Genomic DNA, 16,417 nt, shown 5'->3' with positions numbered 1-16,417 from the left:
AGGGAGAGGCAATGGTGACAGGCTTGAGGGCAAGGGGCACAGGGATGGGCCGGGCAGGATGCTCTCCTCTTCCCTGCAGCAACCCTCCCCCAATCATCCCACTGATGGGAGGGGATAGGTTTTCCCATTTTAAAGGTGAGGAAACTGAGTATCAAATAAACTAAAAATGATTATTAATAGTAAGTCACATTTGTATAGTGTATTATATTTCCCTGAAGACACAGTGCTATCTTGTCTTTGCTGCATTCCTGCATGTGTTCTGTCAACAGATCCAGTCATTGGCCACAGGGGTGGACATGTGGCCGGTCACCATGCACAGTGATTGGTCCAGGACCAAGCCAGTTAGGGGATGGGTTTTTTGTTGTGCTTTTGGTCTGTTTTCTGCTGGAGCAGATGGGGTGAGTCTCTTTGCTGTCAGATCTTGGATTATTCTGGATTCTGTCATGGAGAATGAAAAAGGAAAAGGAAGCCAAGTGGAGGTAAGCAGAGCAGAAAGACCAAGAGATCCTCAGTGATGAGGAGGCCCCACTTTTAGTCCCTGAGACCCTGGAGTGGTTTTTGTCTCTGTCCCTTTTGATGATCTGTTGTAATTCATCCTTCACCCATCTGAAGAGTGGGGGGTGGGAGAGTGGGGGCGAGGAGGGACAGACAGACAGAGAGAAGCAAACATGCAGGAGCCTGCATGCTCCTGATGAGTCTCCTGTGAGTTGAGCTAAGATTAGTCAGACCCCTGGGAAAGCTGCACTCAGCAGGCAGCGAGGGCACCAACCCTTCATTCTGCAACCATCCAATTCACCAGAAGGTGTCAGTGAGAAATTCCCTACCGTCACTCAATGCATTTAGATGATTGACTTTCAAAGATAAAAATTGCAGAATGATTTTTTTTACCTTAATTTGAGCTGCTTCTAAATTTAAATTTGATTTCGAGAATTTATTCTCAGCACAAAACAAACCCATGCTGTACATCCATTTTCATAGCAGCATTATTCAAAAAAGCCAAGAAACAGAAACAGCCTGTTATGGATTAAATGTATATGTCCTCCCAAAATTCATATGTTGAAGCCCTAACCCCAGAGTGGCTAAATTTGGAGTAATTAAGGTTAAATTAAGTCATAAGAGTGGGGCCCTAATTGAATAGGATTCATGTCCTTATAAGAAGAGCTAGCAGAGGGGGGCGCCTGGCAGGCTCGGTCTTTGGCATCTGACTCATGATTTCGGCTCAGGTCATGATCTCAGAGTCCTGAGATTGAGCCCTGAGTCAGGCTCTGCTCTGGACGTGGAGTTTTCTCGAGATTCTCTCCTTCTCCTTCTGCCCCTCCCTCTCCATGAGTACACATGCACACTCTCTCTGTAAAAAAAGACATCAAAAAGAAGAGTTATTTACGCATAAGGAAATAGGATATTTTAAATATATGGTGCTTTCATTTCAGTGATAATTTTTTCAAAAAGTATAATTCTAGAATATATGGTGGACCAGCTTATAAATGAGTACTGGCAAGAATTTTTAGTGGCTGCATTTGCATTTGTGAAGTTTGTGAGCTATAGTCCAAATGTTATCATGGCACACTGTATGAATGATTTGCAACAGCTTGAATAAAGTGGTAGAAGAATCTAATTAGCTATAGCATATGAGAATATAAGCATGCTGCTTACAAAGATTCTGCTTTCTGGCAATCGATACCATGGTCATGTTTAAGAGTTGTTATACTGGGGCGCCTGGGTGGCTCGGTGGGTTAAGTGTCTACCTTGGGCTCAGGTCATGATCCTGGGGTCCTGGGATGGAGCGAGTTTGCTTCTCTCTCTCTGTCCCCCCCACCCCACTCTCCCACCCCCCACTCATACTCTTTCTCTCTCTCTCAAATAAATGAATAAAAGTCCTTAAAAAAAAGAGTGGGTTCTTAAATGTCTTGTATTTGTATATGCCTACTAAAGCAGTTTATTTATGTGAAGAATATTTTTCTTCCAAGTTTCAGCAATAATTGTGTGAGATAATATTTCATGTAGGTTTAAGTAATGCAACATTGTTAATTTTATCCTCCAATGAATAAAACAGCTTTACAAAATTATTATTTGAAGATTGCTTATTGGCAAAATTTTAATTAAGTATAAATTCTATTTTTCTAAGACTTGCAAAAACCTTCATTATTTATATAGTTTTGTACAGTACATTCATAGAAACAACTTTGATTAGCTTTGGTGTTTTTACTTTTTAAAAATATTTTATTTATTTATTTGACACAAAAAGAGAGCACAAGCAGGGAGCAGCAGGCACAGGGAGAGGGAGAAGCAGACTCCCTGCTGAGCAGGGATCCCAATGCCAGCCTGGATCCCAAGACCCCGAGATCATGACCCGAGCTGGAGGCACTCAACCAACTGAGCCACGGAGGCGCCCTGGCTTTGGTGTTTTTAAAGTCAAATATAAGGGAGGCCTGGGTGGCTCAGTGGTTAAGCGTCTGCCTTCTGGCTCAGGGCATGATGCTGGAGACCTGGGGATCGAGTCCCACATCCAGCTTCCCGCGTGGAGCCTGCTTCTCCCTCCGCCTATGTCTCTGTTTTTTTCTCTCTCTCTCTGTGTCTCTCATGAATAAATAAATAAAATCTTAAAAAAAATAAAGTCAAATATAAGAACAGATGAAATATTGAAATAGTCCAGAAAAGCCATTTCTCCACCATGAAACCCAACATCAGAGACCACCGACCTAATATCTGTCATATTATGTCAGAGTTGTTCCTTTGATTTTATTGGTTTTATAGCTTGAAGTATTTAACTTGTAGCCGTGTGTGTTTCTTCAGAGAAACAGAACCAATAGGATATATTTGTGTGTGTGTAACATGTGTGTTCCCACATGCGCGCGCACGAGGTGGGAGGAACCGAGAGAGACGTTGACAAGTCTGAGATCTGCAGGCTGGAGACCCAGGGAAGAGTTGATGGTTCACCTCCGGTCCAAAAGCCATCTGGAGGCAGGATTTCCTCTTCCTTGGGGGACTCAGTCTTTTTTCTCTTAAGACTTTCAATTGATTGGATAAAGCCCCCTCTCCCCATTATGGAGGGTCACCTGCTGTACTCAGTCTAGTGATCTAAGAAATAATCTTATCTAAAAATACTTCCACAGTGACATTTAGACTTCAAATCTTGTCTTAAACACATCTTTTAGATGCATTATAATAAAGTTTTCTTTTTTTTAAATTTATTTATGATAGTCCCATCACAGAAAGAAAGAAGCAGAGACACAGGCAGAGGGAGAAGCGGGCTCCATGCACCGGGAGCCCGACATGGGATTCGATCCCGGGTCTCCAGGATCGCGCCCTGGGCTAAAGGCAGGCGCCAAACCGCTGCGCCACCCAGGGATCCCTAGATGCATCATAATAAAAACACTTTAACAAAGCACTGAGAGGGTCTGTTAAATATTTTTTCCAAAAAAAAAAAACCATGAAGCAATCTTCCCTGAAAGATTCATTCTGTCCCAGCTCATAGAACAACGAGGGACTCGCTGGCATCCTCACCCAGGTCTCCAGTACCGGGGTCTCAGAAATGTAGGTCTGCTTACTCACAAGTTATCTATTCTGCTTTTTTTCTCTTAACATTTAAGATAAGGCTTTCAAGGTTTTGTTTTTCTTACTGGTTGGTTTTTGTGATGTTTTCAGTAAAACGTAATTATTTATAATGATATCTGAAAATAGCAGCTATAAAATAACCTGAAAAACCAACCTCGTGAATGAGCATTGAGGTATATTTTGAGGACAATGGGGGATGCATAAAGTTTGTGTGTATTTAGCTAAAGGTTTCATACAAGAGGACTCTTTCCTCCTTTCCACTCAATCCCTGAATAATACATCCGATGAATGTCACCTCATGCAGAAAGGAGATCTGAACTAACAGTTTCATTAACATGGAAAAATCATATGAATAAAAATATCCCACTTCATGAGCACAGAGATGATTTATTAAGCAAACCTGAACCTGCCGCCTTAAAGTCTTAGGTTTGCTATAATTTATATTTCCTGTCAGGAATGCTCATATTTCAGCTATAAATAGAACATGGCAGCAGAGAGAGTGGTGTTTTAATTAGGTCATTCCTCAGTCTGCGTGACTTATTTTCTTTGAGCCTTTGCCATTTTTTACTTCAGATTTAATCTCTTTGTGATGATGATGCAACATGACAGAATGATACCAGACTTCCAGAGAGTTCCCCTCCCTGCTCTCTCCTCTCTCTAATTCTCTCTCTGTCTCTCTTTCTCTGACTCTTTGTCTCTCTCTCTGTCTCCATCTCTCTCAGTGTCTCTGTCTCTGTCTCTCTCTCATCAAGGTGCACTTGCTGTCTCAAAACCTCCAGCAAAGAGGAGGCCAGGAGGGCTTTTGTCATATGTTTACACCACAGATTGAGTCTCACCTCTGGTCACTCTCCCATCTGGGACTAAATGTCCCAACTGGCGCTTGGCTTATGTCTGGCTCTCCTATGGCTATGTATCTGCCCTTCTGAACTTTGTGATTGACACTAGTGGAGTGCAGGGGGAGACTAAAGAAAGGAGATAGATAATAAGACTCCTATGTTGGGGACGCCTGGGTGGCTCAGTGATTGAGCATCTGCCTTTGGCTCAGGTCATGATCCCGGGGTCCTGGGATCAAGTCCTGCATCAGGCTCCCCATGGAAAGCCTGCTTCTCCCTCTGCCTAATGTCTCTGCCTCTCTCTCCATGTCTCTCATGAATAAATAAATAAAATCTTTTAAAAAAAGACTTATACATTAAAAGATTGAGTGGACTGATAACCTTCCCATCTTCCTTATTAAACCTAAATCTATAACAGTTCCTAGTAGCTTCTGAAGGAACAATGCAAATGGAAAAAGACCCTTTCTAATCAATATCCTTTTACCTCATATGATTTTTGAGATGCTGGAAAGGGTCCTATATCCTTGTCACAGACCGTGGTAATATTTTAGGAGACAAAGCCTTCCTTTCCATTGGTGACATTGTTAGTGGCTCTGCAGGCTTTGGTATCCCCATAATTCAATCAACACTCCTCTGAAAGACAAACCCAGAGTCCCTCCTAATACCCACACATCTCAGCTAGAGCTTTGAGGGAAGTGTAGTCCATCTCTCTACCAGTCCTCCCCAGTTCCCTCCAGCCACACCACCTTCTGCTTTTGTCCCAGGGTCATTTGGTTCCTCTTGCAACTCTGTGGCAGGACACACAGCTGCATTAGCAAGCCTAGACCTGCTTCCTGGTCTGGGAGCATGACCTGGAAAGAGCCAGCTATAGTTCTCATAACTCATTTAGCAAGAGAACCTGACTTGGACTGAACCATCCTGATGGAAAAACTGACCCAGTCTGATGTAAGGCTATTTTACCTGTATTTATCTGCTGCAGGAAGCACAGTTTTCCAGGTTGGGAGCTAATTGAGGGTCCCTCCCAGTGTGTTTCTTTATCTTTGTGTCTCTAGCACTAGCACTGGTCTGGCACATAAGTGTCTGATAAATATTTACTGAATTTAATTGAATCTTTATGTCTGAACACTTAGGAAATAAGCAAGTGATACCGTGGTAAACTGTCCTTCAAAATAAAAAATCATGGATTGTTCATTCACTAATTTAGTCAATCTTTCATTCAACTAACAAGCATTTTTTTGAGGGCTACCTATGTGTTAGGTTTTTGGACATGTGTCAGGATTGTAAGACAAGTCATAGGCAGTCCCTGTCCTTGTTAAGTTCATAGCCAAATAGAGAAGACAGATAAGCACACCAGGATTTTAAAAGATACAGTAAGCATGCTGATAAAGGTGTATACATCACAAGGGCACAGACATCAGGCATCTATCCCTGGGTGACAAGATCCGATTTGCATTTCAGGAAGATTACTCTAAACACTAAAGACATTATTGCTTGAAAATAGGGAATGGTCAAGCATTAAAACAATATTGAGTACAAGAATGTAGGGTCTCCTCCACAGGGTCTTGGCTTTAAGCTATAGGTAGTAACTGAAGGGGACAACCTTTAGAAAAGAAAACCAGAGCCAAAAATGATCTGAGTTTTAAATACAATCAACGATGTCAGGCGGTAGGCAGTTGCTCCTATCTACTGCCACCAAAATGGTACCACTTTCTTCTTCCTAAGGAATATGCCCAAGATAACAGATACAGTGTTGTTACTTCTTTTCATCTTGTTAGAGACCTTGGATCCACAAAGTGTAGTTCACCCTAATTCCTTGAGGAGGACCTTTCCATGCAACAAAGGAAGGGGAGAGTCTATCCTTTATCTCCATCAAGTGCTAAGTTGGAGTCTGGGACTGCAGGGCTGATGCTCATGAACAGGAGATACACATGTGCTCCAGGGTCAGTGATTCGTGCATCCGCAGACCATGTGAAGGTCCAGTTCTCCTTTTGCTCTCTGAACATGAAGGTGGGAATCAGGATATATTTTGCTGACCCCAGCAGATATCTTTCAGTTCCAGAGAAGTTTCCCTTTTGTGCACTTCTACAGCACATTTCACCATTCTAATTCAAACATTATGACAAGGTAGCAACCAGACAGGCTGAAGGACTGTGAGGAAACAGGAGGTGTTGGAGTACTTCCTGCATAAGAAATGATGTTTTCATTTTTAAAACCCACATTTCCCCTCCTGGCCATAGCCCAGGGACTCAGACAAGGGCTGTAATAATGACTAATGTGCTTCCCTTAATGTACCCACTAACTACAAGTCAGGTCATTTTTACATCAGTGTCATAAATCTTGATGTTTCTGTAGCCACTTACATGACTAGCAGGAAATGCAGCTTTTTCCAGGGGATAAACTCTCCCAGATATTTGTGTGAGAAATCCTAGGCATGCTCATAGAAGTTGGCTGCTGCCTGATGGGGGCAGGGGAAGCTTGGACCTGCCCCAAAAGCCATCAGGGCAGCCACTCCAGCTGAACCTCCAGTATCTTCTGATTTTAGTTTCATGGGCACCAGGGCTGCAAGTCTAGGGGCCCTGGGCTTGGAAGTCACTCTGGTCAATGTAACAGGTCATCTGCTATTGCCAGAGGTGTTGCTGCATGGACCCTGCTGGCCTTGGTGCAGACCCTGTCAGCTTGCCAAGGCAACAACCATTCAATTGGCTAAGAACTGGCTTCATCTCTGTGTCACGCTCTGTATTGAGTTCCTGATCCTCAGCAAAAGTGGTCTTCCTCTCCAAGTATTATAATTCCTTAGATTCACTTTACAGCCATTCCCAAGGTGAGCCCACAGCCCTGGGATGGGTAACTTGGATAGGTTCTAGTCATGTGCTCAAAACCAAGCCTTTCTTGGTCCTCTAGCTAGTTGTGATCCCTCTATTTTATCTCCCAAGTCATGTAGTACCTTATTCTTTGCAACTTTACTACTAAAACACTCTATTGACTCTTGGACCTTAGTTCTGATTTTTTTTTTTTTTTTTTTTTTTGGTCACTCTTTTCCTTTATGCTGAGTCACCTTTCAGAAGCCTCATTGCCTGAGAGTTCTAAGAGATCCATTGCAAGGAGCTCTGCTCCTCGGCCTTAGTTCAGATCTACTTAGGCCATCAAATATGTTTTAATAGTCTGACAACTCAATGGGAGACTTCTGCTTCCAGAAAGGTAGAGTACACATACCCTTCACTATTCTCCCCACTAAATACAGCTAAAAATCCTGGACTATATATAAACAATTATAAATGACTCCAAAAGGTGAAAAGAAGGCAGATAGGCCAGAGACCTTTAGACCCTAGTTGTCATGAGCTAAATTGTGTTACTCTCTAAAATTTGTATGTTCAAGTCTTAACTCTAACTTCCTCCAAATGTGACTGTATTTGGAGACAGATCTTTAAAGAGGTAATTAAGGTTAAATGAGGTCATTTGAGAGGACTGTAATCCAATATGATTGGTGTCCTTAACAGAAGAAGAAAGCTGGGTACATAAAAAGACACCAGGGTCACATGTATATAACTATGTGAGAACACAGGGAGAAGATAGTCATCTACAAGCCAAGGAGAGAGATCTTAGGGAAAAAAATCCCGCTGACACCTTGATCTTGGACTTCTAGTCTCCAGAACTGTGAGAAAATAAATTTTTCTTGTATGTGCCACCTAGTCTGTGGTACTTCTTATGTCAACCCTAACAAACTAATATAATAAGGCATTACACACTGTTATGTTAATATATTGCAAACTTTGGTATTCCCAGGTTACTGGCTTCTTAAGCTCAGTGTGCACAGATAGGTAAAGGACAAGGAAAGGGGCAGCTTAGCAAGACAGAATTTTTAGGTAATAACAACTCTACTTCAATCAAACTTCTCAGAAAAAATTATCACTTCATCCCTACCCATGCCAACAAAGGCCCAGTGGGGAGCCCAGACTTCTACCTTCATTGGGCTGTAATGAGACACCCAACTCCCCACCCCCTATGGGGGCATTGTATCAAAGAAGTCTGAATAGGGAGCAGAAACTTTCATCCTTGGAGGGCCTCAGTGAACCTCCCCATCCCTTAGTGCCATTGGAGAACACTGGGGAAACTGTAACAAGACACTTGTAACCCTGCTACCCAGGAAAGTAGCAGTGGAGGCCTACTGGGGAGCTGGAACTCCACGCATCCCCCAACAGAAACCCTCAGGTTTCAACAGAAGCTAAAGAGGGAAACCTGGATTACTATTCCTGCCTGACATTCTACCTTCTTCCTTCTGGAGTGGTGTCAGAAACTAAATCAGAAGCTTTATTTTTATTTTTTTTTAAGATTTTTAAATTTAGGGATGCCTGGGTGGCTCAGCGGTTGAGCATCTGCCTTTGGCTCAGGGCGTGATCCTGGGGTCCTGGGATTGAGTCCCACTTCAGGCTCCACAGAGGCAGCCAGCTTCTCCCTCTGCCTATGTCTCTGCCTCTCTTTCTGTGTGTCTTTCATGAATTCAGGTGCCCCCTGAATCAGATTTAAATAATATTTGGAGTCTCCTAAAATAATATGAAAATGTCCAATTTTCAATAGGAAATCATCAGCACACCAAGTACCAAGAATATCTCAAACTGAATGAAGAAAGGATCATTAATAGGTGACAGGACCAAGAGACAGAGATATTAGAGTTACCCGGCAGAGATTTTAAGTAGTCATAGAATGCATCATAAAAATGTTTCAACAAGCTTGAAACAAATGAAAAAAAAAAAAAAGTCTTACCAAACAACACAGAAAGCACAACCAAATGGAAATTTTAGAAATGAAAAATACAGTAACTGAAATAAAAAGCCTCGGATGGGCTCATCAGAAGAATGCAGGGGACAGAGGAAGGAATCAGTGAACTGGAAGATGAAACGAGAAATTATCCAATCTGAACAATTGAAAAAAAAATGAGCAGAGCCTAAGTGACCTGTGGGTAAATAAAAAAAGATCTAACATACGCATCATCAGAATCTCAGGGGGAGAGGAGAAATCCAAGGATGAAAAAATTCTAGAAAAAAAAATCATGGCTGAAGTTTCATGAAAGACATAAACCTGCAGATTCAAGGAGCTTAACTAACATCAAAGAGGAAAATCCAAAGTAATCTATATCAAGACTCATAATGGTCAAATTTCTGAACTTTCTTTCAAGACAAAGAAAAGTGTTGAGACAGATGACACTTTACCTTTAGTAGAAAAACAATTCAAATGCAGAGGGTATCTTATCAGAATCCATGGGGTGGAGGAGGTTGAGCAACTTTTTAAAGCGCTAAAATAAAAGAACTGTCAACCTAGAATCCTATATGCAGTGAAAATATATTTCAAGAATAAAGAAGAAACCAAGACATTCTTAGATGAAGGAAAACAAAGAGTATTTGTCACCAGCAGATATACCCTAGAAGAATGACCTAAGGAATTTCTCTAAACTGAGAGAACATCAGGAAGGAAGACAGAACTTGGTAAGCAAAAATATGGGTAAATACAATATACTTTCCTTCTTCCCTTGAGTTTTCTAGATTTATTTTTGACCCTGGAAGTAAAATTTATAACAGCATCTGATGTGGTTCTAAATGGATGCAGAGTAAATATTTAAGAATATTATCTTATAAATAGGGCAAAAATGGGACATAAAGAGAGGTGAGTTTTCTATACTTCATGAAAAACTTATTCAACTTAAAAAAGAGCATCTACAAAAATCCTACACCTAACATTATACCTAATAATGAAAGACTGAAGATTTTACATCTAAGATCAAGAACAAAGCAAGGATATCTGCTCTCATCACTTGGTCAATATAATGCTAGAAGTTCTAGGCAGTGCAATAAGGTAGGAAACCAAACAGGTATGTAGTTTGGGAGAGAAGAAACAAAATTGTCCCTATTTACAGATGACATAATTGCCTACATAAAAACAGCCTTTTGGAATCTCCAAAAGTTTCCTATAACAAATAACTGAATTCATCAAAGTCACAGAATGCAAGATAAACAAATAAAAATCTAATGTATTTCTATATACTAACAGTAAACATATGGACACTAGAATTAAAAATGCAATACCATTTTAATCACTGAAAATAAAATGAAATACCTAGTTATAAATCTAACAAAGTATGTATAACATTTGTATGTTGAAATCCACAAAGCATTTAAATAAATAGAAAACATATCATATTTGTGGATTGGAAGACTCAAAACAGTAAAAAATGTCAATTCTCCCCAGTTTGATATATAATTGTTAAATGCAACTTCTTAGGCTGTGCATGCATGTTGGGGTTATCTTCACCTTTTCTATAAGTTGTACCAAAACATCTGCTTCTTTCATTTGTATCATTCCTTCAGATAAGTAATTTGGTAACCCCCCCAAAGATAGATAGATAGATAGATAAATAAATAAATAAATAAATAAATAAATAAATGCAACTTCTTTCAAAATTCCAGCAAGATTTGTCTTTTTGTATGGATAAGGGAAGCAAAAGAACTAGAACAAGTAAAATAATTTTGAGAAAGATAAATAAAATGGGAAGAATCAATCAATTTTTAAAAATTTATTTTTAAAGATTTTATTTATTTATTCATGAGAGACACAGAGAGAGACAGGCCGACACATAGGCAGAGGGAGAAGCAGGCTCCATGCAGGGAGCCTGATGCAGGACTCATCCTGGGACCCCAGGATAACGACCTGAGCCAAAAGCAGATGTCCAACCACTGAGCTACCCAGGCATCCCAGTCAATCAATTTTTAAGCCTTATTATTTACCTATAGTAATCACAGTCCTGCAGTATTAGCAAAGTGATAGACACATAAATCAATAAAATAGAACAGAAAACTCACAAGAGACCCACAAAATACCCTCAACTAATTTTGACGGAAGTGTAAAAACAATTCAATGAAGTTAAGATCACCTTTTCAGCAACTGGATATTCATAGGCAAAAACAAAACAAAAAATCCTCTACAGAAGTTTCACATCTTATATAAAATTAATTCAAAATGGATCACAGACTTGAATGTAAAATGTAAGTCTATAAAACTTTTAGTTAAAAAAAAAAAGGGAGAAAGTCATCAGTATCCAGGGTGAGGCAAAAAGTTCTTAGATTTGACGACAAATCATGATCCACAAAATTAAAAATTAATAAAATGAAATTCATCAAAATAAAAAACTTTTGCTCCGCAAAGGACCCTGTGAAGAAGATGAAAAGACAACCTGCAGACCATGAGAAAATATTTTCAAACCGTATATATGAAAACAGAATAAAGAATCTCAAAATTCAACCATAAAATCCAAACAATTAGAAAATGGGCAAAATACATGAAGAGACATTTCACTAAAGAGGAAATGGCAGATGGCAAATAAGCACATGGTGTTGGGATGGAAGTGAGTGTGGCTATCAAAGGGATACAAAAGGGACTGCTGTGGTGGTGGAAATGTTCTGTATCTTGATTATATTACTGTCAGTGTCTTGGTTGCATATTGTTATAATTTTGCAAGATGTTATCATTGGAGAAACTGAGTGTTCACGGGGATCTCTCTGCATTATTACAACTCTATGTGAATCTACAATTACCTTAAAGTAAAAAGTTTCAAAAACTTTTAGTGATTGCTCCTGGTTTTAGGTGGTATAGTTCAGTGTTTTGTTTTGTTTTTTCAGTTCCTCCGGGAAGCCAACCGAAAGAAACAAAAAGACCAAGAAGTAGTTATGCCAACATCATCTTTGACAAAACTAGGTAACATTAGAAAGCCCAAATAAAAAAATAGCAGGAAGGGCTGTTGAACAATGAAGGCCAATTAGGAGTGCAAAAAAGTGCAAAGTATGCTCAAAAGTTATCATGGTAATCACTTTGTAATGTATATAAACGCTGATTCACTGTGCTGTACATTTGGAACTAATATACACTGTATGTCAACTATACTTCAATTAAAAATATGCAGACTTTTAAAAAGAGAGTTGTGGGGATCCCTGGGTGGCGCAGCGGTTTAGCGCCTGCCTTTGGCCCAGGGCGCGATCCTGGGAACCCGGGATCGAATCCCACGTCGGGATCCCGGTGCATGGAGCCTGCTTCTCCTTCTGCCTGTGTCTCTGCCTCTCTCTCTCTCTCTCTCTCTCTGTGACTATCATAAATAAATAAAAATTTAAAAAAATTAAAAAAAAATTTAAAAAGAGAGTTGCAAAGTGCAACAATGGGCAAGGACTGCTGGCAGGAAGCAGCAGTTTTATTCAGTTGATTTCAAGGCAAAGAAGAGGAAATGGTGGCTGAACAAGGAATCATATAGACAAATCACATTTTTAGAGAGCTTTCTGTCAGTGTGACAGGGTGGGAGAGAAAGACAGCATTGTGAACAGCCCTGAGCCACCAACCTCAGTTGTTGAGGAAAAAGTAAATCATACTCAATTCTGCAGGATAAGAAAAATTACTGTCCCCCCTTCCCAGATGAATCTCCTTTAAGTAACTGGTACAGGAAGGACTTACCTCATTCAAAGACAGGTATTCAAAAAGAAAAATTATAGAATTAATATCAAGATACTACAATTTAAAAAAGAGGAAAAGCTAAAGGCAAATAGCAAACAAAACAAAACAGCTCTTTGGGACTTCCAATAATGCCTGTCGCAAAAGTTTTCCAGCAAGCTCTCCCACAAAAAGTTTTATTAAAAAAGTAAAAAAATAAAAAATAAAAAATAAAGCCCTCTTTCTTAACCTTTTGGGTTTTTGTTTTGTTTTGTTTTTCTTAACCTCTTGAATGAAGGTATTGGAAAGTGACTAAGACAGGCAGAAACTGTAGGGGAATTTGCTCTTGAAAGTTGACTGCAAGAGTAAGAGTTGTAAGTTTGTAGCTTGTTTTGGCTGTGAATACTTTCTGTCCCACCCAAAAATCTTGCTGCTGAACATCACAGCCTTACTGGCTGATGGTGGTAGAAGATAAAGTTTAGGGTTGGCAGAACAGAAGACCATTTAGGTGTGATTTCCTGAATTCAGAACAGTTCCAGAAGGAATGAACCCCAAAATATGAATATAAACATTTCTCAAATCCCTGACTAACTGCTAAACTGCACGCATGGGAGACATACTGCTGGTTTTGGGGGGCAGTCCTGGTGAAACATGGGAGGTAGAAACAACAGAAGAATTTACATTTGAAAGATAGAACCACACTGGATAAGATTTGTATTTGCTGTTCTCTTGACTGTATATTCTCCAACATGAGTGGCTTAGACAGGAGAATGTTGAAGCCTCATGGACCTAAGGAGTCAAAAGATAGAGCTGAGGGTTTCAGAACACCTGGAAAGTTAGAAGGAAATGCTAGAAGCAAAAGAGCCACAGACAGCGTAGGTCCCCATATATAAGTATAAATTCTACCCAAATCTTTGCCTGACTGCTAAGCTATGCATATGTAAGAAAGACTCCAAGGGGCTCAAAGAAATAGCAGGCAGATGTGAGAGAGGAATGTGTTCTTGAAAGACAGAACTGCACCAAATGCAATATGTGCAATAGCTGTTTTTTTGACTGTACGTGTTTCCAACTCACACGCAGCTCATATGGCATAAAGGCAGAAGCCTTAATGCCTGTGGTATCAGAGAGCAGAGCTGGGGCTGGCAGATCAGCTAGAAACAAGGAAGCCTCAGAGACAATAAGACCCAGAATCTGAGTCTTTCCAAACTTTCAGCTTATTTTGTCTTACAAAGGTAGAGAACACTCCAAGGGGCAAGTCTATGAAAGCAGCAGCTGGAAACTGAAAAATGCTGAGCAGAGATCTCAGCTGCTACACTCTATATGGGAGACAAAGCTTATAGTTAGAATTAAGGTAAGTTAACTGCTTAATAGAACAAAATCCAACAATCCTCAGAGGAATATAACAGAATGCAGAGTCTCCACAACACATCACCCATAGCATCCAGTTTTCAACCAAAAACTACCAGACATGCAAGGAAACAGGAAAGGGTGGCTTACATTCAGGATAAAAGGCAGTTTATGGACCCTTGCTGAAATTGGGCCCAGATGTTAGATTCAGCAGACAATGATTTTTAATGATCAAAAAGGAAACATGAGTTCAATGAATTAACAAATAGGGAATTTCAACAGAAAACTGAAAATTTTTTTAGATATTATTTATTTATTCATGAGAGACACACACAGAGAGAGGTAGAAACATAGGCAGAGGAAGAAGCAGGCTCCACGCAGGGAGCCCCATGTGGGACTCTATCCCAGGACTCTGGGATCATGCCCTGGGTCAAAGGCAGATGCTCAACTGCTGAGCCACCCAGGCATCCCAGAAAATTGAAATTATAAAAAGAAAGCTAAATAAGAATTTCAAAACTGAAAAAATGCAATGACTAAAACAAAAAAAATTTACTAGATAGGCTCAATAGATTGGAGATGACAGAAAAAAAATCAGTAAAGGTGAAAAAAGATAAATAAAAATTATCCAACCCAAAGAGCAAAAAGAAAAACAAGAAAAAGATAGAACCTCAGAGGCCTATTAATACCAAATAATCCAACATAATGCTTATTTTAATCCCAAAAGAAGGAGAGCAAAAAAGAGTTGATGGAGTGAGTGAGTGAGTGAGTGATATATAGAGAGAAAATGTGTAAGAAAAGAAAAATTACTAACTCCCCATATCTGGTGAAATATGAATAATACTTGGTTAATTATCTGATAGAGCTCCACAACCCCAATTTGGATAAATACAAAGAAAACCACATTCTGTTACAGACCTCCACAATGCAAACAATCAGTGATAAAGAGAAAATCTTGAAAGCAGCAAGAGAAAATAAAATCTTACATAGAAGGTAATTGACTTCTGTCAGCATAGAAATGTGAAGAGTTTAGAAGTCATCTCTTCTAGCTTTACAACAATAAAAATTTAATGATTTCTCTTGGACCCTTCAAAGCACCGAGGTTGCACAGCAAACTACCAGCCCCAAATCTGGAGAGACAGGGGATTCCAGAAGTCACAAAAGATCCAGTTACTCTGAGCAAAAGCCAGTGAACTGGTAGAGACACTTAAATAATTTTGACAATTTGCTAGGCCAGAGGCTGAGTGTAGACTTACATGACAGTGAGAAACTCTTGATGACCACAGTTTGGGGCCAGGGTGGGGGAGACCCTACCCTTTCATGATTTTTATCTCCAGAAAACCCACCAAGTTCTCATGGTGTAAGGCCAAGAAATATCCCCTCCTGGGTCTGACAGATGCCTCCACCCAAGGATGGAGGAAGGGGAAACTATAAAATACTTAATGAAGATCACAGCCCAGAAGCACAGACCCATGAAAAGACTGAGATTAAATAAGATTATAAAGTGTTTTTCTTACCTTACACTTTGCCTCCACAACAGCAAAGCCCCAGTATGATAACAATGGATTATAGCTGAAAAAATTGAAAGATGCAGACTGTCCCTAAGGAAGAGTAGATGGGGAGCCCAAAGGCAAAAGAGAAACCAGAAATAAGGACACTAGAAGAGTTTGAAGTCTCTGACACCTACAACAACAGCAAGCATTAAAGACAGATCAACTTCTAGTTAGATTAATATAAAATCTCACACTAAAGGCCTATCTGCCTCAATTCTGTTACCCAATGCAATATGTCCAGCTTTCAACAAAAAATTACAAGGTATACTAAAAGTAACACACACACACACACACACACAGAGTCTGAAAAGACAAAATAAGTATCACTATCAGATTCATATGACAGGGATCCCTGGGTGGCTCAGCGGTTTAGTGCCTGCCTTCAGCCCAGGGTGTGATCCTGGAGTCCTGGGATTGAATTCCACATCAGGCTCCCTGCATGAAGCCTGCTTCTCCCTCAGCCTGTGTGTCTGCCTCTCTCTCTCTCTCTCTCTCTCTCTGTGTGTCTCTCATGAATAAATAAAATCTTAAAATTCATATGACAAAGATTTTAAAATTATCAGTTAGAGAAATTAAAATAACTATGATTACTATGTTGTTGACTCTAATGGAAAAATTAGACATGCAAAAAATAGATGGTAATGTAAGCAGAGAGATGGAGACTCTAAG

At 39.9% G+C, this 16,417-nt stretch overlaps 1 long non-coding RNA gene across 1 annotated transcript in view; it reads left to right on the top strand.

Moving 5' to 3' along the window:
• The first annotated feature begins 384 nt into the window (after positions 1–384).
• The window catches only part of LOC112660835 (uncharacterized), a 39,316-nt gene continuing 23,283 nt past the window's right edge, over positions 385–16,417 (top strand). Inside the window, exon 1 of the long non-coding RNA XR_003137238.3 lies at positions 385–479. This is a non-coding gene — a long non-coding RNA (uncharacterized LOC112660835). The remainder of the gene's footprint in view (positions 480–16,417) is intronic.

Source organism: Canis lupus, chromosome 4 (assembly GCF_003254725.2).
Source record: "Canis lupus dingo isolate Sandy chromosome 4, ASM325472v2, whole genome shotgun sequence".
NCBI lineage: Eukaryota > Metazoa > Chordata > Mammalia > Carnivora > Canidae > Canis > Canis lupus.
This window is presented reverse-complemented; position numbering and strand designations above follow the sequence as displayed.